This window comes from Apodemus sylvaticus, chromosome 19 (assembly GCF_947179515.1).
Source record: "Apodemus sylvaticus chromosome 19, mApoSyl1.1, whole genome shotgun sequence".
NCBI classification, from domain to species: domain Eukaryota; kingdom Metazoa; phylum Chordata; class Mammalia; order Rodentia; family Muridae; genus Apodemus; species Apodemus sylvaticus.
In genome coordinates this window covers 27133939-27160149 of record NC_067490.1, presented here as the reverse complement: position 1 = coordinate 27160149, position 26211 = coordinate 27133939, and the positions used below count along the sequence as shown (strand labels likewise).

General features: G+C 49.0%; 1 protein-coding gene and 1 non-coding gene across 2 annotated transcripts in view; one reads left to right on the top strand and one right to left on the bottom strand.

The window, feature by feature from the left end:
• The window catches only part of Cdh23 (cadherin related 23), a 393910-nt gene extending 368873 nt beyond the window's left edge, over window positions 1–25037 (bottom strand). Inside the window, exon 1 of the mRNA XM_052163611.1 lies at window positions 24687–25037. The gene's annotated coding sequence lies outside the window, so the exon portion shown is untranslated. The remainder of the gene's footprint in view (window positions 1–24686) is intronic.
• Window positions 4909–5015, top strand: LOC127670308 (U6 spliceosomal RNA). Its single transcript, XR_007974522.1, has one exon. It is a non-coding gene; the product is annotated as a U6 spliceosomal RNA (small nuclear RNA).
• Window positions 25038–26211: the final 1174 nt, after the last annotated feature.

The window sequence follows — 26211 nt, the reverse complement described above, 5'->3', positions numbered from 1 at the left end:
CTTAGCCATCACTGCGACTGGTCAGACTCTTGGTCCCAAACGTACATGGATGTTTGTACACTGGTTTCAGAACAGCATCACTTCAATGGGCAATTTGAGTAGGCTAGGTTGGACCTAACAAATACTGACTTCTCACGACCAAATAGATAAGCAAATTCCAGCACATTCACACAGTGGGGGAACCTTCACCCTAATGGTAAGGAAATCTGGGCCAACTAGATGGTAGAGGTGCTTCCTGAAGAAACCTAGTGACCAGAGTCCCATCCCCATAGCCCATGTGTCTTAGTCAGGGTTCTATTCCTGCACAAACATCATGACCAAGAAGCAAGTTGGGGAGGAAAGGGTTTATTGAGCTTACGCTTCTATGCTGCTGTTCATCACCAAAGGAAGTCAGGACTGGAACTCAAGCAGGTCATGAAGCAGGAGCTGATGCAGAGGCCATGGAGGGATGTTACTTGCTGGCTTGCTTCCCCTGGCTTGCTTTCTTATAGAACCCAAGACTACCAGCCCAGGGATGACACCACCCACAAGGGGCCCTCCCCTCCTTGATCACTAATTGAGAAAATGCCTTACAGCTGGATCTCATGGAAGCATTTCCTCAAGGGAGGCTCCTTTCTCTGTGATAATTCCAGCTTATATCACGTTGGCACTCAAAGCCAGACAGTCCATCATGTAAAGGTAGAAGGGGGAATCAACTTCCAAAAGTTGTACTCTGACCTTCCGCACATGTGCTCTGGTACACTGGCACACACACATGCATTATGCACACATGTATCATGCTCACACACACACACACACACACACACGTATGATGCATACGCACACCGTTTTTTAAATGTATTTGGTTTTTTTTTATATGTATTGGTGTTTTGCCTACATGCATGTCTGTGTGAGGGTGTCAGATCTTGGAGTTACAGACAGTTGTGAGCTCCCATGCTGGGAATTGAACCCGGGTCCTCTGGATGAGCAGTCAGTGCTGTTAACCCGCTGAACCATCATCTCTCCAGCCCCAACACTCATTTATTTAATGTCTGAGTGTTCTGCTGCATGTACACCCATGATCATTTTTTTTTAAATCTAAAACAGCAGTTCTCAACTTGTGGGTCACAAACCCCCAAAGGGGTCGAACACCAGATATCCGGCATATTAGGTATTTACAATTCATAACACTAGCAAAATTACTGCTCTGTAGTAGCAACAGAATAATTTTGTAGTTGAGGATCAGCACAACCTGAGGAACTGTATTAAAGGGTCACAGTCTTAGGAAGGTTGAAAGCCATGACCAAAACTGTAGGAAAATCTGGCCCACACTAAAGTGGGGGAGTTTAAGACACTAACTAAGGGGGTGGGGAAGACCTTAGGACCCTCTCACATGAGCTACGTGGGCCAATCAAGTTCATAGAAAATTTAAGGATGGTACCAGGCACTGGGGAGCATCTAGTGGGGCACAGTTTCAGTTGCACATGGCAGACAGTTCCAGAAGGTAGGTGGCCATGATGTTGTCCAATGGCGTTCAGTGCCACAGAACCATGCCCTTAAAATGACCCAAATGGCCAAGTTTATGTTGTGTGTTATGTTGTGGCATTAAAGATGCAAATCAACACATCTCTAACATGAGCACTTCTCTTGCTGCTACCCCAGGAGACAGCGGGTTCGATGACACGCCCGTTACACAGATGCTAAGACTGAGCTCTGCTGGGATGGGTGTGAGCCTGAGAATCAGCCAGCGTGGCAGAGCACACCAGGAGTTCTGTGCAGCCTTTGAGTCATTCAGAGGAAAGGCCTTTTAATTAGCTTAGATATCAAAAGGACGGAGTATATTCCTAATAAGAGAGTAAGTCTCCTGTCCCAAGACGTACACAAGATGTGGCTGCAGGTCCGTCAGGGGAGTCACGTCAGTACCACACAGCTCACCGTGTTCTGCCGCCTCCTGTCTCTTTATATTTACGACTCTCTCCTGCCACCCTGAAATCACTTTCTAACCTTTTCTAAGGACAAGGATATCTTTTTTTTTTAAATGCTCAATTTAAAAAAAAAAAATTTCACATGTGTATAAGCAATACACAAATCATAATTCCTAAAAATAACAAATTGCAGGCCAGCGTAATCATAAGTAAATTGATATTGATAAATAAGCTTTTCTCCTGAGCAGTAGGTGGTTTATTTTAATCTAATGAGTTTTATATTTTCTCAGCTTTCAGATGCCATGATGAAGGGCTGTCTGCAATAGAATTACGACGCTCTCCAAAATATTGTAATTTAATGCCTCATTTTGTCAAGACTTTCTGGAAAATGAGATTTGTTCCCAGTGAGGAATTTTACTTGGCTTTTTCCCGTGTGCCCCCACCCACGTCCCCAAGGCTTAAAGGTGCTCCTGGAGCTGAGTTTGGGGAGTGGGGAGAGCAGAGGCAGGAAGAGACGGGTAGGAGGAGGCAGCGGGGCAGGGCACCAGGCAGGGACACCGTAGGCTGCTCCTGGTTGGAGAGACCTACTATGCAGCTAGGTGCCCATTCTGTGCTCACAGCTGCCTGTGAGGAGGGAGGCTGAGCGGCCTCCTTTTCTCCTAAGGTGCTGAACAGGCTCCTGCCTGGGAGTCAACAGGGATGGGTGAGGACCCAGAGGCCCCTATCGAGAGAAGCAAAGATGGCCGCCAGGTAGGGAGAGGCAGAAACCATAGATAGGAACAGAGCTGCCTGGGATAGCCTTGGCAATTATCTCTTAGAGTGTCGCCCAGGATGGGGGTCAGCCCCACCCTGGCTAGCCTGGTGTTCTTCAGGTCTGTTCCTGATGCCCTGAGGAAACTTCTGCAAGAAGGCGCTACCAAGAACTATGGAGAGCAGAAGGTCCTGAGATTGACAGCCAGACCCACAGCGTGCACCTCCTACTCACAAAGCGTGTGCGCCTGAGTGGGCAGCTGTATTGTTCTGTGCCTCAGTTTCCCTCGTCTCTGAAATAGATGAGGGTTGTCTGGAGGTCTCATGTGTGCAAGTTCACACTAGAAGTGGTCGACCATCACGGCCATTCTCATCATCCTCATCACCATCACCATCCATCATCATCATCATCTTCATCATTGTGACCATCATCATCACTACTATCATCAGTTGTCATAGTTAAACACTGTCACCATCATCATCATCATCCATATCATCATCATCATCATCATCTTCATCATTGTGACCATCATCATCACTACTATCATCAGTTGTCATAGTTAAACACTGTCACCATCATCATCATCCATATCATCATCATCATCATCATCATCGTCTGACATTCACATCCATACACATGCTAGTGGAGAGAACTTGAGAAGCCAGGACTTGGCCCTAACAAGGTGGCCACTCATAAAGATCCAGAGCCTTGAGGGATCTGAGAAGACAGGAAGAACGGACACGGCCTCATGTCCCGCTGAGGTGTCCGCCACGTCCTAAGCCACAGGCAGGAGAATCTGAACTGTGAGGAAAGTAACTGTGCTGTGGGATGGCGTTCCAACTCACTCTCCTTACTTACGAGACGGTACCTGGATTTTGGGAAACCCTAAGAAGGACTGGTTATAAGTAGGACTCTGTACTTCCTGTGGAGTGACCCGAGACTGTTGTAAGGTGTGGGTCCAGCACTGAAGACCTAGACCTGGCCTTGAGTCACTTACACCTTGGCTAGAGTAAGATGGCTGCCCACCCTACTGTCTGCCAGGCGATACCCGGAGTCTTCTCTGCAAGGATATTCAGCCCCCGATACTCCATACTGTCACGCAGACGGACTTGACAATCACCAAGTTATCAGCGGCATTACATTCAGTCCAAAGGAAAACAAGAGATAGTGATAAAGTTGCAGAACCAAAAGTTTAAAAATATGAGCTTAAAAGTTCTCAAGCCTATGACTTAGGAAGTAACAACATATCTGCAAAAACTAGTGACCGGAAAGATGGATAAACTTACCGGTGGATTTCGGGGAGTGGGGGTCTAGAAAAGGGGAAATCATTTGAAATGTAAATAAAAAAATATATCAAATAAAAAAAAAGAAAAAAAAAAGAAAAAAAAAACTACACAATAAATTACCCGCTGAAAGCCACACATAGTGGTGCACACCTTTAATCCCAGCGCTCCAGAGACAGAGGCAGGTAGATCTCTGTGAGTTCAAGGCCAGCCTTATCTATGTATGAGACAGGCTCTAAGCCTGTCTAAAAAAAATCCAAAATGAATAATATAATAATTTAAAGTCAAGGTCTTGAATAGATAGGCTTGACATTGAATTAGGTATAGCCAAAGAGAAGATGAGTAAATTGGAAGCAGGTAAACAGGAAATAACCAGAATGAACACACACTATGCACAGGTGAAAAGTTGATCTTTACAAATAGCTTAAGACATACAGGGGACACGGTGACCTAAGTTCAAAGGAAGAAGAGAATGAGGCAAACGCAAAATACGTGGACACAGCTGGGCAGTGGTGGCTCACACCTTTAATCCCAGCACTTGGGAGGCAGAGACAGGTGGATTTCTGAGTTCGAGGCCAGCCTGGTCTACAGAGTGAGTTCCAGGACAGCCAGAGCTACACAGAGAAACCCTGTCTCGAAAAACAAAACAAAACAAACAAACAAATAGAGTGGACACGCTAGCTGAAACTCTTCAGACATTGGTCGAAGATATCAAGCTAAGATGAAATAACGTCTACACCCCTGCTGGATGCACATCTGCGGAGCCTGATTCCCAGCGCAGAGACACCTGGGTACCCTTGCTTATCCACCATTCACAACAGCAAGAAAATGGAACCAGCCCAGCTGTCCATCAACACACAGAGGGATAAGAGAAACTCAGGCATATGCATAGGATTTTATCAGCCATAAAGAAGAACAAGATCACAGCATTTGGGGGTGGGGGGATTGGTTGAATTAGAAATTTACTATAGTGCTCGCTTCGGCAGCACATAGACTAAAATTGGAGCAATACAGAGAAGATTAGCATGGCCCCTGCGCAAGGATGACACACAAATTCATGAAGCGTTCCATATTTTTTGGAGAATGGATGGAGAGAAGAAGGTTTATGGGACATATGGGGAGGGGAGAACTGGGAAAGGGGAAATCATTTGGAATGTAAACAAAGAAATAGAAAATATAGAAAATAAAAATATGTAATAAAAAAGGAAAAGAAAAAAGAAAATGGCAAAAAAAAATTACTATATTAAGTGAATTAATCCAGCCTCAGAAAAAGAAACACTGTATGGAAAGCAACTTCTGAGATTGTTGAGAACACCTGATTGTGTGTGTGTGTGTGTGTGTGTGTGTGTGTCTGAAAGGCATGCACCAACAGACACCCATGCACACTCACGTGCCTGCATACTCACACACACATACACACATGTATTTACACTGAATAAATAAATAAAGTGAAATAAGAGGCCAAGGAGGTATTTTTGTTGTCAACCGACTTGAAAGGTAGCAAATGATAAAGCCCTCATAAACTACAATTTACTAAAACTGACACACAAAACACTAACATAGCCCCAAGACTCTAAGAATCGGAAACTGCAGTTCATAACCTTCCCATCAAGAAGCCCGAGCCCACACAGCTGAACCACTCAGCTGGTAAGGAGAACACAGCAAAAACCTTCCCAGAGTCCCCAGAAAAACAGGAAAAAACAGGAACAGTTCCCGTTGGATCAAAAACCAGCGGAATTTGACAGTGATCTGATAAGGAATGTCAGATCACAAGAAAGGAAGTCCAGGAGCACATGTGGAAATACAATCAAAACCAACACAGCAAGCCGCAGTCAGGCAGAACAAAAGTGCTGGAGCAGGTGTGGGACAGGGAGAAGCTGAGAAAAGTGTGTGTGTGTGTGTGTGTTTGTGTGTGTGTGCATGCACATATGTGTGCATATGTTTATGTGTGTGTATGTTTGCATGTGTGTGCATGCATGTGTACACATGGGTTCGTACATGAATGTGCCTGTGCATATGTATGCATTCATGTGCATGTATGCATGTGTCTGTGTATTAGGTGTCTCTCTATGTGTGTGCAAGTATGTATGTGTGTCTCTGTATGTTGGGTATCTCTGTGTATGTGCATGCGTGTATGTGTGTCTGCATTTATTCCAGGAATGAAAGATATGTTAACTTCTGAAAATCCAACATTATAATTCTCTACATTGCCAGCAGAAAGAAGACATTTTATATTAGTGTATCAATATACACAATAGTTGATAGAATTCTATACAAGCCAAGTGTGGTGGTGTACATCTCTAATCCCAGAACTCAGGAGGCAGAGGCAGAGGCAGAGGCAGATGACTTTCTGTCAGTTCAAGACCACCCTGGTCTACATACTGAGTTCCAAACCAACCAGAGTTACATAGTGAGACCCTATCTCAAAAACAAAACAAATGAAAAGTTCTTAGCAAAAGAAACAGAAGAAGCCACACATGGAAAATATCTTTAGCTAATGTAGTAGTCAAGAAGGACTGAGCGCTTTTCCTGACTCTGGACACTTCCATTCTACAGACCTTTGAAAGGTTCCGTTAAGAGGCAGGAGAGTTGGCTCACTTTGGAGGAGCACGTGCTCCTGCAGAAGTTCAGTTCTCAGTACTTAGGTCAGGCAGCTCACAGCCATCTGGAATTCCAACTCCAGAGGACCCAACACCTTCTGAGACCTCCAGTTGTACATATGCAAGCACGCATACGCATAAATAAAAACGTTATTTTTTTCAAAGCTCTATGTGATGCAACTGGGCAGCAAAGAGAAACTTAAAACAAAACAAAAAAAAAATCAAATTCGAAGCAAAGAAGTAAAGTGGCGACAGTGTATGCGGGACAGGAGCTGAGCAATGTGACCTGTGAGCTTACGAAAGCCTGGCAGAAGGAATAAACACATTCAGTGAAGTGGCAGGAAACAAAACAGCACATAAAAAAATCTAGCTGTATTTCTAAGACAGACAGTGAAAGAAATCTGAAAGATAAGTAGAAAAGGCAATCCCATTCATGATAGCACCAAAAAGTAGGAGATACTTAGAAGTCTAATTTGGACAAATATGGACACCAATGTCTGTAAGACCCCTGCAGTAAGAGGATAAAGAGGATAAAGCTATCCCATGCTCATCCCAAGAGCTCAGTGCTGTCAGGATACTATCAGTATCCCCTAAAACAATCCACGCATTGAATGCAATGCCATCAAAATCCCAGTGGAGAGTGGACATGGTAGCCTATACCTGTGATCCCCCATAGACAGGATGCTGAGGTGGGTGGGTGGACCATTTAGGGCTAGCCTTGGCTACATAGTGAGATCATGTTGCAAAAAAAAAAAAAAATCCCAGTGGTGCTATTCACAGAAATTGACAAATCCACCACAAGATTCTAGGCAGAAGCTCAAAGAAGCCCCTGCATATAGTTAAAACCATCCTTCACAACTTTAAAATTGACTACAAAGCTACAGTAATCAAAGCTTATGGTATTGACAGAAGGATAGACACACAGACCAATGGAATAGAATGTAGTCCATAAATGAACCACCACTCAGAGTAAGTCGGTTTTATGAAAGGTACCAAGTCGGGAAAGGACAGATGGGACAGGGACAATGACCACATGCAGGAGAGTCAAGCTAACTCCTACCTTACTCTATATGCAAAACTGAACCCAAAAGGAACAGAGAGAGAAACAAACTAATGAGCTATATTACAGTACTCAAGAGGGACAGAATGAAGATGGACGGATGGATAGATAGATAGATAGATAGATAGGCTGTCTGGCTTACAGGCTGTGACCCAACTAGTCCAACAATGGCTCCCTACCCACAGACGGTCCACGAATCCAGCAGTTGTTCAGTCCATGAGCCTCGATGTCTCAGCTGGTCTTCAGTATTTGCCAAAGTATGCTGTCATGTCAGTGAAGGACTAGACTTGCCAGCAAATGCAAAAGGAAGCAGGCAAAGAGCGAGTGCGTCCGTCTTCTGTGTCCTCCATATAGGCAGCCACCAGAGGTGTGGCCCAGATTAAAGATGGATCTTCCCACCTCAAAAGATCTAGACTAAAAGTGGCTCTTCCCACCTCAAATGATTTAATTAAGAAAAGATTTTTCTCACAGGCATACCCAGCTGATTGGCTTTTAGTTAACTCTGGATGTAATCAAGTTGCCAGCCAAGAACAGGCATCACAAGAACCAAATCTCTAAACTTCCTAGAAGAACACATGGGAAATCCTCATGACATTGGATACAGTAGCGAGGTCTTGGTTATGACACTAAAGTCCAGGCAATGATAGGGCAAGAAAGATTTTTTTTTTTTTGGTTTGTTTTGTTTTTGGTTTTTTGAAACAATTTCTCTCTGTAGGCCTGGCTGTCCTGGACATTTGCCCTGCAGATCAGGTTGCCCTGGAACTCAGAGATCTGCCTACTTCTGCCTCCCAAGCGCTGGAATTAAAGGTATGTGCCACCACTGCCCAGCAAGAAAGACTTTATCGGCTCTGAGCATCAAAGGAATCTCTCCAGAGTGAAAGGGAAATGTTCCTCAAAATAGGGAAATGTTCTTAACTAATCTATCTGATAAGATATTAGGTTTCGGAATTCAAAATGATTCTATACTCAAAAGCGACAAATGACTCAATTCAAAACTGGACCAAAAGCACAAACAGCCAGTTCCCACAAAGGGAGGCACAACACAGCTCACATTGAGGAGGTCCCAATCAAAGCCACGGGGCAGCATCAGCAGGATATGTCTACTATCAGGCAACACAAAGGGCTGGTAAGACCGTTGAGAAGCACTGCTTGGGGGAAGGAGATATAAAAGGATACAACGTCTGTGGAAAATGGATGCTGGGACCTCCAAATGCTCAACAGAATTGCCAAAATATTTGTAATTCCACTCCTACATGTATGCTGAGAGCGGGGATCCAAATAATATGCACACACCAATGTTCACAGCAGTATTTGCAAAGGTCGGAGACCATCTGAACACCCAGCCATGTTGAACAGTAAACAGCATGGAGTGTTCTCGCCAGAATGCTATTCGACTATAAGAAGGAATTGTGTTCAGAACTTAAAAAACACGAGTCAGGGATGAAAACCAAAAACACACGACACTATGAGTCATCCAGTTCATGTCAGCAAGAAGTAAGGTGGATGTTACCAGGAGTAGAAGAGGGAAGGAACGGGGCCTTAATAGGAGCAGAGCTTCTGTGTAGCTCAGTGAGACAGCTGTGGAGATGGTGAGCCGCACAGCTGCCCAGCTGCAAATGTACTCACCACTGCCGAGCTGTAAGCTTCAACACCGAGTACGTGGAAATATTTCCAAGATATGTGTGTCTGTGTGTCTGTGTATGGGTATGCACACATAAATACAGTGCCCAAGGAGGTGGGCAGTAGGGGTCAGAGGCCCTGGAACTGGCATTACGGGAGTTGTGGCCTCCTGACTGATCTGGGAACTAAACTCAGGTCCTCTGCAAGAGCAGCAAGTGCTCTTAACTAACGAGTCATCTCTCTGAGAGCTAAGTGGTGAATTTTATGGTATTGTATGCATTTTACCATAATTAGAAGATATAATTAGAAGAAAATAGTAATTTTATAACTGGCATCAAAAAAAAAAAAAAAGCCAGAGCAAACACCACAGTAGCAAACAGTTACAGCTTTGTCCTTGGTACTAGTTGTGAATTGAAAAAAGTCTCTCTCCCACTGCCATCCAATCTTAGAAAGAAAGCCTTTGCCATCGCAATAAGACAAGAAAAAAAGTCTCCAAAAGCATGATATTATTTCTGCACAAAACATGGTCATGTGTCCTAAATCGCTTTTAAAAGTCTGTAGATAAACTGTCAGAATTAGTAAAGAAATTTAACAAGGTTTTGAAGATATGGGCCAGGATTTTTTAATCAACCAGACTTCTATGAGAAATAGGTGGTTGGATATGAGAAATATCACTTATAACAGTACTTAAAAACATAGAACACATAGAAATAAGCCTTATAAAAGAAAATAAGAGATGCTACAGACTCCTAAATACATTCCTGAAAGAAATATATTAAGACATGGATAAACGGTGAGGTACGTCTTGTTAATGGATTGGAAAACTCAATATTGCAAAGACATCGATTTTCCTTGATGCATTTGCAATCAGAATCTCAGCAGGGCTTTTGGGGAATGCTTCTAATAGTTATATGGAAACGCACAGAGCCAAAACTAAAAAACAGTCTTAAAGAGAAATAAAACTGAAGGAATCACACTCTCGGGTACCACGTCGGTGTCTAGAGAGCTGTCCAAAGCCAAGCCATGGGTTTGTATTGGTTCAAGGACAGTGGCACACTAAGAGGACTGTATCTGCATGTGTCTGTGCACACACACCCACGTTCACACAGATACTTTCTGTGTGATTGCTCAGTTTCAAATCGCTGGGTGTCCACACTAGAATGGTCAAATGATATCACGGTCATATTGAAGGGAAACAGAAGCGGGCTGATACACGTGAGAGCAATCTCACTGGTAAGTGCAGTGCATGAGAACCCAGAGCCAGCCCTCTGCACGCTCGCCTAAGTCTGAAGTTGGGCTGTAGCTATGTGGGAGAGCTTGCCTTAAGTGGGGCCCTGGGTCCAAATCCAGCACCATGAGAAATGAACTCAGGAATGTGGCATTAGAAGCCAGAATAGGTGTGGCTTTGGAGAGATGGTGGGAAAATGACTTAGCAGTGAGACGCTTTGGTCTGAGTGGTGCAGAGGAGGAATTGGTTGCTTTGGGGAGCTCGGACTGTACATGGATCACACTTTTCTGTATATTACACATCAGTTAAGAAACTGAAAGAGTCCTGGTTCGCTTGGCACCAACATCAGCACTCTATCACAGACATGCCCTGTCTCCCCTCTGGCCACTCACCAAATGAATTATTGAGCTTTCCTCCATTTGGGCAAAAGGAAGGGGCCTCCCTCTCCAGAACAATTCATGGAGACTTTTCTCATGGGTAGAAAGGACCCAGGAGCCCCAGGCAGTGTTCAAGCTTGTGACACCTCAGAGCCCAGAATATGATGGTAAAAGTAGCATATGTTCAACGTTCTCTGTGTGGCAGGCATTCTTTCTAAGCATCTTTTATTTTTGCATAATTTTATCCTCCCGAGAATTCTCTGAATTGGGTGCTGGCGTTTCCATTTTTCAGACCAGAGAACAGAACAGGGCACTTAGCGAACTTGCCTGGAAGCTCACAGTGGGTGAGTGAGGACTGAGTTTAGGGAGGCTGGCTTCTAGATTGACACAAGCCTCTTGTTTAGAAGGGCACACGGATAAAACTGGGTACACGATACCTGTTCCTACTCACCCACGCCAAGCAGCCGCTGTCTCTCCTGAGCAGACCACTGGAGCTGTCCCATCCCTTAAAGGCCTAGTTCCAAGATAAGAAGCCATAAGGTAGGCCTAGTCAGTGGGCCTTGGTCCTAAACCTAGCAACGCAGGCTGAGATGCTATGGAGGTGTGGAGAGATGTCCCTTGACAAATCTGGGGATGAGGGTGTCAGAGCTTCCCCAGGTTCAGGCCCTGCTACTGACAGGACAGAGAACAGAAGAAAAAATAGATTCCAGAGCACCTGGCCCTACCCCAGGCACTGGCTGGGAGCCCTCTGCTCTCCACACGGGCCATTTCAGCAAAAGAAAACCTGGGCCAAGACGCAAAGGAAGACCACACCCATGCACGCACACGCGTGCGTGCACGTGCACGCGTGCGTGCACGTGCACGTGCACACACACAGGCAAGCATAGTGCCAATGCCAGAGAAGAGGGCTCTGGAAACGCTAACACACTTGGAATAGGGATATTTGCCCTGCCTTCCCAGAGATCTCTGCCATGCCTCTGACACCCCTGGCCCTGCGTGGTGGCTCCCACAGAAGGAAGTTGTGAAGCAAGCAGGTGCAACCAGGTCACCTAGATAACAACCTTCCCTCCCGCTGTATTATTCATGGGCTCCCTTCTTCCGGCCAGGCTCCAGTTTCCAATAGCCCTCAGGCAATGCAGACCTGGCTGGGCAGGTCAGCCACGCTGGCCTAGCTTCACACCTCACACACCGCCCTTCCTTTCCTGTAACAGCTTCCTGCACACTTCAGGTGAGGTGGGAGCTCGGGGGCCAGGTGGGAGCTTGGGGGCCACGGGATAAGGGCAAGAGTGGGCACTTTTAGCTGAGTCAGACTCAGGGCGCTAAAAAGAACTATGCTGTACGTATATGCAGAGAGAGAGAGAGAGAGAGAGAGAGAGAGAGAGAGAGAGAGAGAGAGTCAGAGAACTGTCCCTAAAATAGGATTCCAAATAAGTCCCAAGAGCAGGGCAGTAGTGTGTCTATCCTGTTACTTTTGTTGATTTGTTTGTTTTTGAAACAGGCTCCTTCCTTTCCCCTGAATTTGCAATCCTATGCTGGGATGATAAGTATAAACCAGCATATCTGGCCCATCCCTGTTTTGAGTGTGTGTATAGTTTCCTGCAAACAAGTAGTGCTTAATAAATATTTGCTGCCAGAGATGCCTTTTAGGGAAGATGGTTGTCAAAATGAGCGAGGGTGTAAAGGGTCGGAGCTATTGGGAAGACACTTCTTTTTTTTGGGGGGGGGGGGTGTTTTTTTCCGAGACAGGGTTTCTCTGTGTAGCCCTGGCTGTCCTGGAATTCACTCTGTAAACCAAGCTGGCCTCGAACTCAGAAATCTGCCTGCCTCTGCCTCCCAAATGCTGGGATCACAGGCGTGCGCCACCACCGCTCAGGCGGGAAGACACTTCTTTGGGTTGGGAGGTAGCTGTGCTAAGACAGCCGGTTGTGAATTGCTCATGTCACTGAATTACTTCATCTGAATAAAAATGACAGACTGACCTAGCAGGGGCTGCACAAGTCACCATTGGTTCTGTCCCACACTGTTGTGTGTCTTGTGAGAGTCTTGGTCCCCAGATCAGGAGGGTTGGCCACTTGCAGGTTTTAGGGTTTGGTTTGGTTTCTTCCAGCTTAGCAGATGAGAAATGGGGGGGGTCCCCTAAGATTTAAGCTCAAGGTGGGAATCAGCGGCAGGCCCGTCACTAATATCGCAGCGTGTCTGGGTGGGGGAGGGGCACGCTTTCCTCACCATCACTGGCTCCTGGTCACTCTGCACTTGCCCACACCATCAGGCCACCCACCCACCAGGCTTCTGCAGCACACTTAGCAGCCTGAGGACATCTGTAGACGAAACAACATAGCCATGAGTACTGAGGGAGCCGTGGGGCCAGCCTGCCCCACAGCAGGGGCCAGAGTGGGTACTGAACCCCAGCAGCTCCTGCTCAGACCCTCAACATTCAGATAGCTCTGACATGCCAGAGGAGGTGACCCTGCCTGTGGCCGCTGAGACGCTGAGATGGCCACCGGGCTCATCCCTAAGGCTGTCTGGGCCACGCCCCCTCTTGGCGTTCTTAAGTTCTCTGCAGTTACTGGAGACATTTAAATATCCCAATTGAACCAGCACCATTTGTTGAAAAGACTATCTTTTTTCTACTGGATGCTTTCAGCTCCTTTGTCGAAGACCAAGTGACCATAGGTGTGTTGGTTCATTTCTGGGTCTTCAATCCTATTCCATTGATCCGCTTGCCTGATATTGTACCAATACCATGCAGTTTTTATCACTATCGCTCTGTAGTAGAGTTTAAAGTCTGGGATATTGAATCCCCCTGAAGTTCTTTTACTGTTGAGAATAGTTTTAGCTATCCTGGGTTTTTTGTTATTCCAGATGAATTTGAGAATTGCTCTTTCTAGCTCTATGAAGAACTGGGTTGGGATTTTTATGGGAATAGCATTGAATCTGTAGATTGCCTTTGGCAAGATGGCCATTTTAACTATATTAATCCTGCCAATCCACGAGCATGGAAGGTTTTTCCATTTTCTGAGATCTTCGATTTCCTTCTTCAGAGATCTGAAGTTCTTGTCATATAGGTCTTTCACTTGTTTGGTTAGAGTCACCCCAAGATACTTTATGCTGTTTGTAGCTATTGTGAAGGGGGTCATTTCGCTAATTTCTTTCTCAGTCTGCTTATCCTTTGAATATATAAAGGCTACTGATTTGCTTGCGTTGATTTTGTAGCCAGCCACTTTGCTGAAGTTGTTTATCAGCTGTAGGAGTTCTCTAGTAGAGTTTTTAGGGTCACTTAAGTATACGATCATATCATCTGCAAATAGTGATAGTTTGACTTCTTCCTTTCCAATTTGTATCCCTTTGACTTCCTTCTGTTGTCTAGTTGCTCTAGCTAGGACTTCAAGAACTATATTGAAAAGATATGGAGAGGGGGGCAGCCTTGTCTAGTCCCTGATTTTAGTGGGATTGCTTCAAGTTTCTCTCCATTTAGTTTGATGTTGGCTACCGGTTTGCTGTATATTGCTTTTACTATGTTTAGATATGGGCCTTGAATTCCTGTCCTTTCCAAGACTTTTAGCATGAAAGGATGCTTATCTCCTTGTACCAAGCTCAACTCCAAATGGATCAAGGACCTCCACATAAAACCTGACACACTGAAACTAATCGAAAAGAAACTGGGGAAGACCCTGGAGGACATGGGCACAGGGGAAAAGTTCCTGAATAGAACACCAATAGCTTATGCTCTAAGATCAAGAATTGACAAATGGGACCTCATAAAACTACAGTTTCTGTAAGGCAAAGGACACCATCAAAAGGACAAAACGTCAACCAACAGACTGGGAAAGGATCTTCACCAACCCTAAATCTGACAGAGGGCTAATATCTAATATATACAAAGAACTCAAGAAAGTAGAACCCAGAGAACCAAATAACCCCATTAAAAAGTGGGGTACGGAGCTAAACAAAGAATTTTCACATGAAGAACTTCGGAGAGCTGAGAAACACCTTAAGAAATGTTCGACATCATTAATCATTAGGGAAATGCAAATCAAAACAACCCTGAGATTTCACCTCACACCAGTCAGAATGGCTAAGGTCAAAAACTCAGGAGACAGCAGGTGTTGGCGAGGATGTGGAGAAAGAGGAACACTCCTCCACTGCTGGTGGGATTGCAAGATGGTGCAACCACTTTGGAAATCAGTCTGGCGGTTCCTCAGAAAACTGGGCATGTCACTTCCTGAGGACCCTGTTATACCACTACTGGGCATATATCCAGAGGATTCTTCAGCATGCAATAAGGACACATGTTCAACTATGTTCATAGCAGCCCTATTTGTAGTAGCCAGAAGCTGGAAAGAACCTAGGTGTCCTTCAACGGAGGAATGGATACAAAAAAATGTGGTATATTTATACAATGGAGTACTATTCAGCCATTAGAAACAATGAATTCATGAAATTCTTAGACAAATGGATGGAGCTGGAGAACATCATACTAAGTGAGGTAACCCAGTCTCAAAAGATCAATCATGGTATGCACTCACTGATAAGTGGATATTAGCCTAGAAACTTTGAATACCCAGGACATAATCCACAAATTAAATGAAGTCCAAAAAGAATGGAGGAGTGGCCCCTGGTTCTGGAAAGACTCAGTGCAAGAGTATAGGGGAATTCCAGAACAGGGAAGTGGGAAGGGGTGGATGGAAGAATAGGGGGACGGAAGAGGGCTTATGGGACTTGCGGGGAGTGGGGACCCAGAAAAGGGGAAATCATTTGCAATGTAAATAAAAAAAAAGGCTTTTGGCCAAAAGAAGTGAACAAGTCATCTAGAACTCTGTCTGGAGTCCAGGAGCCCTGATACCTGCTAAGACTTGCAATTAGTGGATCCTCTGTCAGCTCCTCTATTACAGCAAAGGCACACACAAGGCAGTTGTGTCTTTGCAGCCATCTGGTGACTGTTTGCTTGTTTATTTACATCATTCTTAATAAAAGTGTTAAAAAGCTGGAAAAAAATAAAAAATAAAAAAATATCCCATCTCAGGAAGGGGGTGCCGCAGACACCAGCTGCAGCTCTCTGTGGGCCCAGGATGTGTCTCCCCTCCGCTCCTACCTGTTTCCACCACTTGGACAGGGCCTTCACTCTACTTTCAATAGCGGTAACGACAAAGGAGTTAGTTTCAGCGCCTTGGCTCAACTCTGCCTCCATACCTGCTGTGTGACTCAGGACAAAGTGTACAACCTCTCTGTGCACCCCATCTCTCATCTGTGGAAAACAGATAGCGCTGTAGGTCTTATGCCCTAGGGTTATTACAAGGGGGCAAGCAAGGCTAGGTTTTGGACTTGTGCCTAATAAGTGCTTCTTCTCATTAGCACCAGCTCAGACACCCTATAAGTCCATGTCACAGGTCACAGACTCGCCACTCATGGGCCTATGATATTTGTCCCCCTAGAGTAGGAACCACAGAAACACACGGAGCTAGAAACTGCACGTGCCGCCCAGCCTGGGCTCATCTGCCAAATGAATAAATGGCCTTGTGGTGTTTAAAATACTTTAACTGTTTGGTAATACTTGCAATTGGGAGGTTTTATTATTATTATTAATTATTATTATTATTATTATTGGTTTTTTGGATTTGGTTTTTTTGAAGACAGGGTTTCTCTGTGTATCCCTGGCTGTCCTGGAACTCACTCTGCAGACCAGGCTGGCCTCGAACTCAGAGATCCACCTGCCTCTGCCTCCCAGAGTGCTGGGATTACAGGCGTGCGCCACCACTGCCCGGCCTTATTTTTTTTTTTAAAAACTTGGGTTTTGTTTTTTGTTTTGGTTTTGTCTTTTGTCCTCTGGAAGAATGTAAGGGTCCCAGCAGCCTAAGAGATACTGTGCCAGCTGCTCAGCGACAGAGACAGACAGAGACAGACAGCTGCAGTGGCCTCCCTTTTCAGCTTGTAGAGATGCTCTACACCTGCCCAGCATCCTGGACCCTGTGTAGCCCTGAAGGCTGCCGCCTTAGGCCAGTGCTGGACATATAAGAAGCCACTGGCGGGGAGAGGTGTCGTATACCTGGCTCTGTGCATCCGCACACAATGGCTTCTCTAGAACCCCAAGACCTACTCCAGCCCCAAGTCCAGGAGAAGAGAGAGTGTCCCCCAGGATACCTCAGCACTCAAGTCATGGCATACCAGACCTCTGCCTGAGACAACAGGTCCCCCCCCCAGTGCTCCATGCTTCCTTCAGCCCCTCAGCTGCCAGGCCACCCAATGCCCGGCTTGGGAAACTCCCATCTTAGTTTATTCTCGACTGCTGTGACGAACACCACGGTCAAAAGCAACTTGAGAAGAAGAGGCTTACTCCATCTTACAGCTTGCAGTCCATCCTGAAGGGAAGCTGGGGCAGGAACTAAAAGCCAGAGGCCACGGAGGAGTGCTGCTTTCTTGGCTTTCTTAAGAGTCACATGGACAGGATGCCACTAGAAAGCTAGCACTCAAGTTTCCACACTGAAAGGTGCTGTCAACTCCATTCACAGACATCCCATGACAAGAGAGTATCACAAGATGCATGTGGTGAAACGGTAACATCCGGGGATTACGTAGTCATAAAATTCACTACCAAAACTGACAGGGTTTTTTGTTGTTATTGTTTTTTTGTTTTTTGGGGGGGTTTTTTTGATTTGGTTTTTTGGAGACAGGGTTTCTCTGTATAGCCCTGGCTGTCCTGGAACTCACTCTGTAGACCAGGCTGGCCTCAAACTCAGAAATCTGCCTGCCTCTGCCTCCCAAGTGCTGGGATTACAGGTGTGCGCCACCACCACCCGGCTGTTGTTATTGTTGTTGTTTGTTTTGTGGTGGTGGTGGTTTTTTGGATGGTTTTGGGGTTTTTTTTTCCTTTTTCTTTTCTTTCTTTCTTTCTTTCTTTCTTTCTTTTTTCTTTTCTTTTTTTTTTTTTTTTTTTTTTCTTGTGATAGGATCTGAAGCATCTCAGGCTGGCTTTGAGAAGCCAAAGACGTTCTTGAACTTGGGATCTTCCTGCCTCCCCCTCCCCAGTGCTGAGATTGCAGGTGGGAGCCACCACGCCTAGCTGAAATGGCTCTGAGGGTAGAGTCCCACAGTCTATCCTCTGAGGCGCGTCCCAAGCCCCTCTCTTTAATTTTGTCTTCAGAGTGGTTAGTAGACAGTGGACAGTGGCCCCTGAGTGTGTCCTGGGCTATTTTTTCTGTCAGGCGAGGATGCTGTGGGTGTTCAGTTAGAGGCCTCTTAAGTGATATCGAGCTGGTCCATGCTTGGAACAAGGTGGGACTGAGTGGATGCCTCCCTGCCTTGGAAATGGGGGCCTACAGAACCCCGGAGGATAGTCTGGAAGCTCCCACTGGCCCTCTAGATACGGCTTCACCGCCCCTCAACTGCATCTATCACCAAGACACAGCTCAGACCCCACAGCCCGGCAAGGGGCTCTCGGAGTCTTGCATTACTGACTCCCTGAAAATGATCTCAGAACGCTCCTGGCCACCGTAAAGAGGAGAGGCACCAACTTCCCAGGGTCAGGGCACCCTGGGGGCTCCAGATAAAGACCCAGGCAAGCCTGCAACTGGATGGATACCACCTCCCTCTCTGCAGGCTAAGAACAGAAAAAAGTAGATAACCTAAAAGACACCATTAGATTTGGGATTGTGCCCAGGGAAGGTCAGGGCCTTCTAAGAGGCAAGGCAAAGTCCACATCCCTGGCATACAGGTAGAGCCAGGCAGAGCCCCAGCTCCCCCCTTGGTTTCCTCTCTCCCCTCGCCTCCCCTGTCTTCCGCTACCATCTTCTCTCTCATCTTTCATTAGCTCCCAAATCACAGTGTTCTTTCAGAAACAGACAATCAAGGTGGCGCGCTCGTGGGCCCTTGTCACAAATGGCATCTTGGTTCCTCTCCAAATGGAAGATGGCCTTTAAGGAAGGAGGATGTAGAGTTAACAGCCAGCCCCAGGAGCCAGGGAAGAGGGGGAGCAGCAGGAGGTGAATGCTGAGATAGCCCCAGGCTCCCTAAATGCTCTGTGAGAAGCTCTGGGGGCCCACTAGGGTGAGAGACGCAGGCCTCAGCCCTCAGTTGGTCACTGGCCAAGGCTAGCTTCACATAAATGCTTTGTTTAATCTTACTGCTTGACCTCAGGCCTCAGCCTCCCACCTATAAAATGGCAGGACCAGCAGGTACCCAGAATGCCTTGCTTTTCAGTCCAGGCCACAAAAAGTGGTCAGGAGGTAGCAGGCATGGCGGGGAGCTGAGTGCTGCAGGCTTTGTCCTTAATAGGGAGTTGCAGACCCAGGGTGAAGTCACGGGGCTTGGGACTTTCAGAAGGGGACAGAGTAGGCTGGGAGGGGGGCCGGAGGGACCCTGTGCGCATTCGGCTTCCATCTGGGTAGTATTCAGAGCACCTGTGAGAGCTGTCATTATTCTGTGGACAGGCTCAACTCCAAGCAGAGATCCTGCCGCGAAGGAAGAGTTCAGTGAAGCAGGACAGGACAGATATAACTCCAGCAGTGAAAAGGTGGGGACCGGAGGATTAGATGCTCAAGGCCAGCCTGGGCTACATAGTTTCAGAGCAGCGCATCTGGGGACTGGGGTCAGGTCAGGGACAACTCTCAGCTTCTCCCATCATCCTCAGCTACACACAGGGACACAATGTTACCAGTCCGAATCAGATGACCAAAGGTCTAGACTTTATTGTGAAACTGTAGGATCTAACTTTAGGAGTGTAAGTCCAAGTGAAAAACCTATGATCACACACACACACACACACACACACACACATCACAAATACATCATCCACGGGCACAAATCAATTCATGAGCTCCTCGGGTCCTCAAGCTGTAGATGTCAAAGCCCAGCTCACCTCTAAGCCAAGTATCTCACCGAAGGTCAAACCACATCAAAGACACTTGAAAAAAAAAAAAAAAGCTGATTTTCCATATATACCAGAGGCCGGGCTTCTCATAGTTTTCACCTTGTTGATTCTCAAGTCTACAGGCAGCTGGAAATTACTCCCATTCTGCAGATGAGAAAGCCAAGGCCTGCGCAAGTTAAGTGCCACCCCAGGCCCTCCAGAAGCCAGGGGCACAGTGTTGTTGCTGCTCAGTCCCTAAAACTCATGCAGGCTGTCCAATATTATCATCGCCACCCCAGCCCACGCTGGAGCAAAGCTCAGAGTACACACAACTATGAATGCCAGTCTCCAGCTCAACAGTACACCCCAAGGCCACAGAGCCCAGGAGCAAAGGCCTGAGGCCCATCGGTAAGGGAGCTAAGGGAGCAAGCACCAGCGAGGGAGGGAGGGAGGGAGGGAGGAGCAGCAGCAGTGCCCACCCCGCTGCACAGGGCTGAGCCAGATCAGATTCCACAGTGAAAGCCTAGAAGGTGCCTCTCAGTGGCTACTTCTTAAATACGCCAGTCTCACTGATGGGGGGGGGGGGAGCGGAAGGGGGAGGGGTGGGGTATTAGGGCACAAGTATGCATTTTCTGCCCTTGGGACACCATAAAGCTGTTCCCATAGCAAATCCAAATGAAGATAGCCCATAAATATTCACACACACACACACACACACACACACTTACACACACACACACACACTCATTCATTCAATTCATCACTGCCAGACTTTCTGACCAAGTTCTAGAAATTTCCAGTTCCTAAGGTGCATCAGGGGTCATGACCTCCCTGGTGAGCCATTATTCTGACTTCACGGTCACCTCGTGTCTAGTGCTTCTTTTCTCCATTTCTTTTGAGACAAAGTATCCTATAGCCCAGCCTGTCTCAAACTCCTACTCAGCTGAGGATAACCTTGAACTCCTGGTTCTCCTGCCTTTACCTCCTGATGGTTGGTCTTACAGGCGTGCACCACCACGCTTCCTACAACACTGGGGATCAAACCGAGTCTCCTGCACGCTCTACCAACTGGGCTACATCCTCAGCTAGCTGCTCTTTTTTTGATGGTCTCTGTGCTCTTCAGACCCCACCTCTCCCTATTGTCTCCTATTTGTCTTTGCTTTATTTGTTTTTTTAAGTGCATTTTTAAATGTCTATCGTGTGTGTGTGTGTGTGTGTGTGTGTGTGTGTGTGTGTACACTTGTGTACGCAGGGCAGCAACTTTTCTGTGTGGGTCTCTCCTTCCACCTTGTGGGTTTCAGCACCCTTGGCAGCCACTGCCTTTATCCTCAGAGCCATCCCGACAGCCTCCTGGTTTTGTTGGTTTTGCTTTGCTTGAAACTAGAACTTTCTACGCATGCAGCCGGCTCTGGCCTCAAACTTACACTCTTCCTGCCTCAGCCTCCCTAGAACTGGGGTTGCAGCCATTTGTAACACCAAGACCAGTCCCCCGCGTTACTCTTATCTGCATCCTAGACCTTTAAAGCAGGCGAGCTGGTGATGTCAGCATGAAGAGCGTGTGTGCCCAGACCCAGCAGACGGGAGCACTAGCCACCCAGCAGATGGGGAGCACTAGCCACCAAGCAGATGGGGAGCACTAGCCACCCATCCCCCAAATAGCTAATGTGAACAGTCAAATCCAGCTGTGGGCCCAGCAAACACTAAAGGTGAGAGAAGGCTGAAGGACCATCAGTGAAGCCAGTGCCCACTGACCATTCGGCACCTGAGCAGTAGCCATGGGAGGCGGGGGTGGGGGTGGGGAACAGAGGAACGACAGGGCCTGGGCTCTCACAGAGTCGGATGCCCGAGTCACGCAGAGCAGTGGGAAGCACCAGGGAAAGATGGCAAGAGAGGAGGGAGGGATGAGGAGACAGGAGAGAGAGAGGTGGGGGAGGGAGGACACAGAGAGACAGAGACAGAGAGGCCTGGAGAGGCAGCCTACCTCCCAATCACAGCTCCACATCAAGCCAGGAAGGCTTCTGGAGTAGGAGGCACCCGCAGTGACCTGCGGAAGTGTGGCCTCATCCATTGGAAGCCAGATGCTCCCATCCTGAATTGTTCCGTCCCCTGCGGTCCACCTTGACCTTGCTTAGCTACTAAAGGACAAATAAGGTCGACCTAGCACCAAGAGGAACCAGGATTACAAGGGGTTTCCTCAAAAAAAAAAAATGCTTAAAAACACCTATAATTGAATAAGACATGAACCAGTTCAAAAGCAGCTGAGTTCTTTTCTAAAACTATCTTTACACACGAAAACATGGAATCTCTTCAACCTGACACCCCAAGAATGCGGTGAGACCATTGCGCTAGACTCGATGCAATCAGCTGGATTTGAGAAGGATGGAGATGCCCCAGCACCAGGACCAGGACCAGGACCAGCACCAGCACCAGCAGGAATCCTCCTGCTCTATAAGGCCTATGACTGTGCCAGTTGGTGACCTCCCAGCCACCCTACCCAACGGCAGAGCTGCACGCATCCTAGCAATGACCGGGCTGGGATGCAGATGACCTTTCACCTGTGACCCCATTGCCCCTGCCAGGTCTTCAGCCAGCTTCGAGGGCACGGGCTTAAAAGCACATGCTGCCAAGCCCACCCCCAGCCTGCCAGCTTGGTGCCAGGGCCCTCTCCTAGGGCGGGAGAAGTGGGACGTCACAGGTTGCTGGAGACAGAGCCTCATCAGCATCCTTCCCTCCCCGTGCTCCCCACCGTGAGCTCTTAAGCAGCCCCTTCTCTGAGGCCACTCACTGGAAGCGCCACCAGTGGGTCTGTTGAGATTGGAGACGGCCGCTCAGATCCTTCTGCCTAAGGGCAGCGCACACCCATCCCAGAATCTTGGAGGTGGGGCCTGCACGTCCAGTTTCCAGAAAACTGCCCACCTCCTCCTGGCCGCAGCAAACATGCAGCAATGTATGGCGCTGCAGGGAAAGCCAGACTGCCGGCTACGTCTGTTTAAAGCCGGCCAAACGCAGACACTCTTGTGACATCCTAAGGTGCAGCGCCAGGGGCTGCCCGACCCTAACAGAGGCGTCGGGGCAGAGCTTCTTCATCCACACTCTATATGTCCTGGCAGGCTCTGTGTACCACAGCACAGTCTGAGCAGCCTGCCAAGCACTGGAGACTCTTAGAGATACATGGCCTTGATCCGTGGGAGGTTGGGCTGGGGTGTAGAGGATCTGCATTTCGAACAGGGTCCACCCCCTCCCAATGCAGATTCTGCGTCACAGGCCACCTTTGGGTTACAAGATTCCCCTGGACCTTCACCTCCTAGGTGAGGTGTTTTGAATCTACATACACTTTGACAAAGTAGCCTTTATAATAGTGAATTGGAAGAAAGGCTGCGCATCTGGTAGAATGATAAGCAAGGTGGCTTGTGGGGAAGGGGAGCTAACGGAAAGAGAACCCCAACTCTCCGTGGCCATTTATTGAGCAGCTGTGAGGGGCCCAACTGACAGAGCTGGGGAAGGCAGGGACAGACATGACTATGGTGGGGGGGTGCAGCCAGGGCCAGGGTACAACTCTCAAATGCTCACCTCCAGCGCCTGGGTAAAAGCTCTGCTCATACCCGTGGCTTAGCAGTGCCTTTGCAGACACCGTGTGCTCTCTCTCTCTCTCTGCCAGGCGGGTCTCTTCCTTTCCTACGGCCAAGGTGCCCCTTACCCACCGCTCCTTGGCAGGGACATCTGGTCCTGCCACCCCCATAGGTGCTGGCCGCATTGCGCCTACCCCTGCACCGGGAGCCAAGCGTTCGTTCCTTCCAGCAGCTTCTGCCACCGTGGGCTGACTCATCACCACCTCGCACCTGGCCCCAACCGTACTCCACAAGCCCACCGCCCCCCTACCCAGTCACAGCATGATTCTTCTCAGGGCAAGAATCTGGCTCGTGCAGGCCCGCGAATAATCCTCATGCCCCTACAGGTTATTTCAAAACCCAGACTAGGGCAGCAGGCGTTTGCTAAGGGGCCCGGATGAGAGGGCCAAGGTCTGTTCTGGATGAGAGGACCCAAGTGTGCAGAATGGGCGTGTCCGCTTTCCGGGGCGCATGGGCGTGTTACTACTCCTGCAAGGCTCATTTCTAACCAAGGTGTGACCACGCCAGAGAAGGGGAGGTGGGGGAGCGGGGGGCCCCCGGGGTCGCAGTGGCCAAGGGCACAGGATCTCCGCTTGCCTCTCGCGGAGACAGTGGTTGTCTGTGCTCGCTCTGGGCAAGAAGGAATAAATGCCGGGCGGGGGCGGATGCCTCGCCACCAACCCTAGAATGCGCGGGATCTGCACGCAGCCCGGCCTGACCTGCGAGGACAACAGGGACGGTGTTCCTAGGGGCTGGCTCTGGAGATGGGTAGACATTACCCAAGGCCGGCCAGCCCCGGAGGGCGGAAAGAGAGGCACGCGGCTCCCATCGCTGCTAGGGACTCTTCTACCCAGAGCTACCACTACTGGGAAGGTGGCAGAAGTCCCATGGGGTTTCTTGTGGGCCTGAGAAGGTGAGCAGGGAGGAGAACTACGTGACTTCAGGTTCTTCTAGCACCGCTGCCCACCCTGCGGTGGAAGTGCCACACCCCACCTCCCCGCTCCAAATAGAGACCCTGAGCTCAAAGGGGACAGGATGGTCCCCAACACCTTCTCTCACCCTAGCTAGACCCAGACCCTCTCGGCTACGCCAAGAGCGAGCGAAACCCCGCAAACGTCGCGGTCCTGAAACGGGGCTCCCGTGGCGCGCGTCTTGCCAAGGCCAACACACAGGGAACTGGAGTTCCCGGGAATCAAAGTTGCCGCGCGTCCGGCCGCGGGCTGGAACGGAACGCGAGACAGAAGGGACACCCGGGCGCTCGCCGCGCGACGATCGCTTCGGGAACAAGTAAATAGCTTTGCGGACTAAGGTCGCGGCCCCACGGCTCTAACTTTGGCGGCACGCAGCGGGCGATAGGCTTGGGAGAAGGCAAAGGGGATCGGGGAGAGAAGGGCGGCGCGGGGCTCCCGGTACCGTGTGCGCAGGTGGAGCAGCGTTGCGCCGCGCGTCGGAATCTGCTCGCCACCGGCTCTGCCCCAACGGGCCACCTGCTCCAGTCTTGGCCACCGCCGCTTCTCGCTGCCTGCGCGAAGGTCGCTCTGGGATCCACTCGGGCCGCTCGATCCCGGCGAGCTGCTCGCTGGCTGCAACTTCAGACGCGCAGCGAGATCAGAAAAGGCTCGCCCTAAACGGGCCACACCGGGACTCCGGACCAGCGTGCTCCATCCCCGGGGCCCGCTCTTTGCTGCGCAGCTCAGCGCTCGGCTGCTGTGGGACGTGTTCCCGGGCAGTGCATCGTGTCTTGCTCCGAGCCGCAGCCGCCGCTCAAGTCTGCGATCAACTTTCCCTCGCTCCTCCGCCCCGCGCGGCCCCGCGCCAGTCCCCGCCTCCTGACGCGCCGCGCTCCCCTCGCCGCGCCCGAGCTCCGCCCGCCCGCGCCCGCGCGCCTCACCCCAGCCCCGGACCCCGTGCCCCGTCGCAAGCTCGACAGTGGCCCTGAGCCCAGCAGGGGGCCCAGATGGGAAGAAGCCTGAGCCCGCCGCGGCTGCCATGGCATTGGCTGCTATGGCAGCCCATGGAATCCCTCAAGGGGCAGGAGGGAGACCGCAAAAAACCAGCCTTGGGAGCGTGCCCGAGCTGTGCCTGCGTGTCCGCGATCTCGCAAAGGGCCGGGACCCAACAGCAGCCTCCCTCCTGCTCCGAGAGCCGAGGCCCGAGGCTGCGACGCTCTCGGGAAGCAGAAAGGCGCACCGCCTAGGTGAGGCCGCGCCATCTGTTGGCTTTAAGCGCCCCCTTTCTGCTCCCGGAGTCGCTGAAAGGTTCCTCAGGTCCTCGGTGCCACTGGCCACCGCTGCCTTCGCCTGCTTCAAGTCTGTGGACCCACCTGCGCCCCTCCGACTCTGCAATGCAGACTGCCTCTGATGCTAGAAACTAGTGGCCCTGAGTCAGAGACCCTGGAGGTCCCCAGGCACCTACGCCCGTGGGATGCCCCTCTGTAGCAACCCTGATTGAAGGAAGATTCCTTCACCTTCTTGCAAGCCTACCAGACTGCCTTCGAAGCTATTGGACAACAGGATTGACAGGGAACACAGGGCGACTTTACTTCCCCGACTAAACAGACTGTTCCCTCGACAGGCCAGCTTATTGACCCCGGCTGCCTGGGGCCAGGGTCTAGGCCTCAACTCATTTCACCTTCAACACAGCTTTCTGCTGGGTCTTGAGGTTAGCCCAGGTTTTCTGGCAGAGAGGCTGCTTCGGGGAGGCCAGTGACTTGCCAGGGAACAGAGACAGGAATTGCACCATAGTAACTATGAATCTACAGCTCCATTCTTTTAACATTCATTTGTTCATTCGTTCGTTCGTTCGTTCGTTCGTTCGTTCGTTCATTCATTCATTCATTCATTCATTCATTCCTATTGGCTACCACGTGTTGGCTCCTGAAATAGCCTGAGTATGGCTCTAGGCCTCAGGGAAACCTTCTAAAGAGGAACCAACCAGT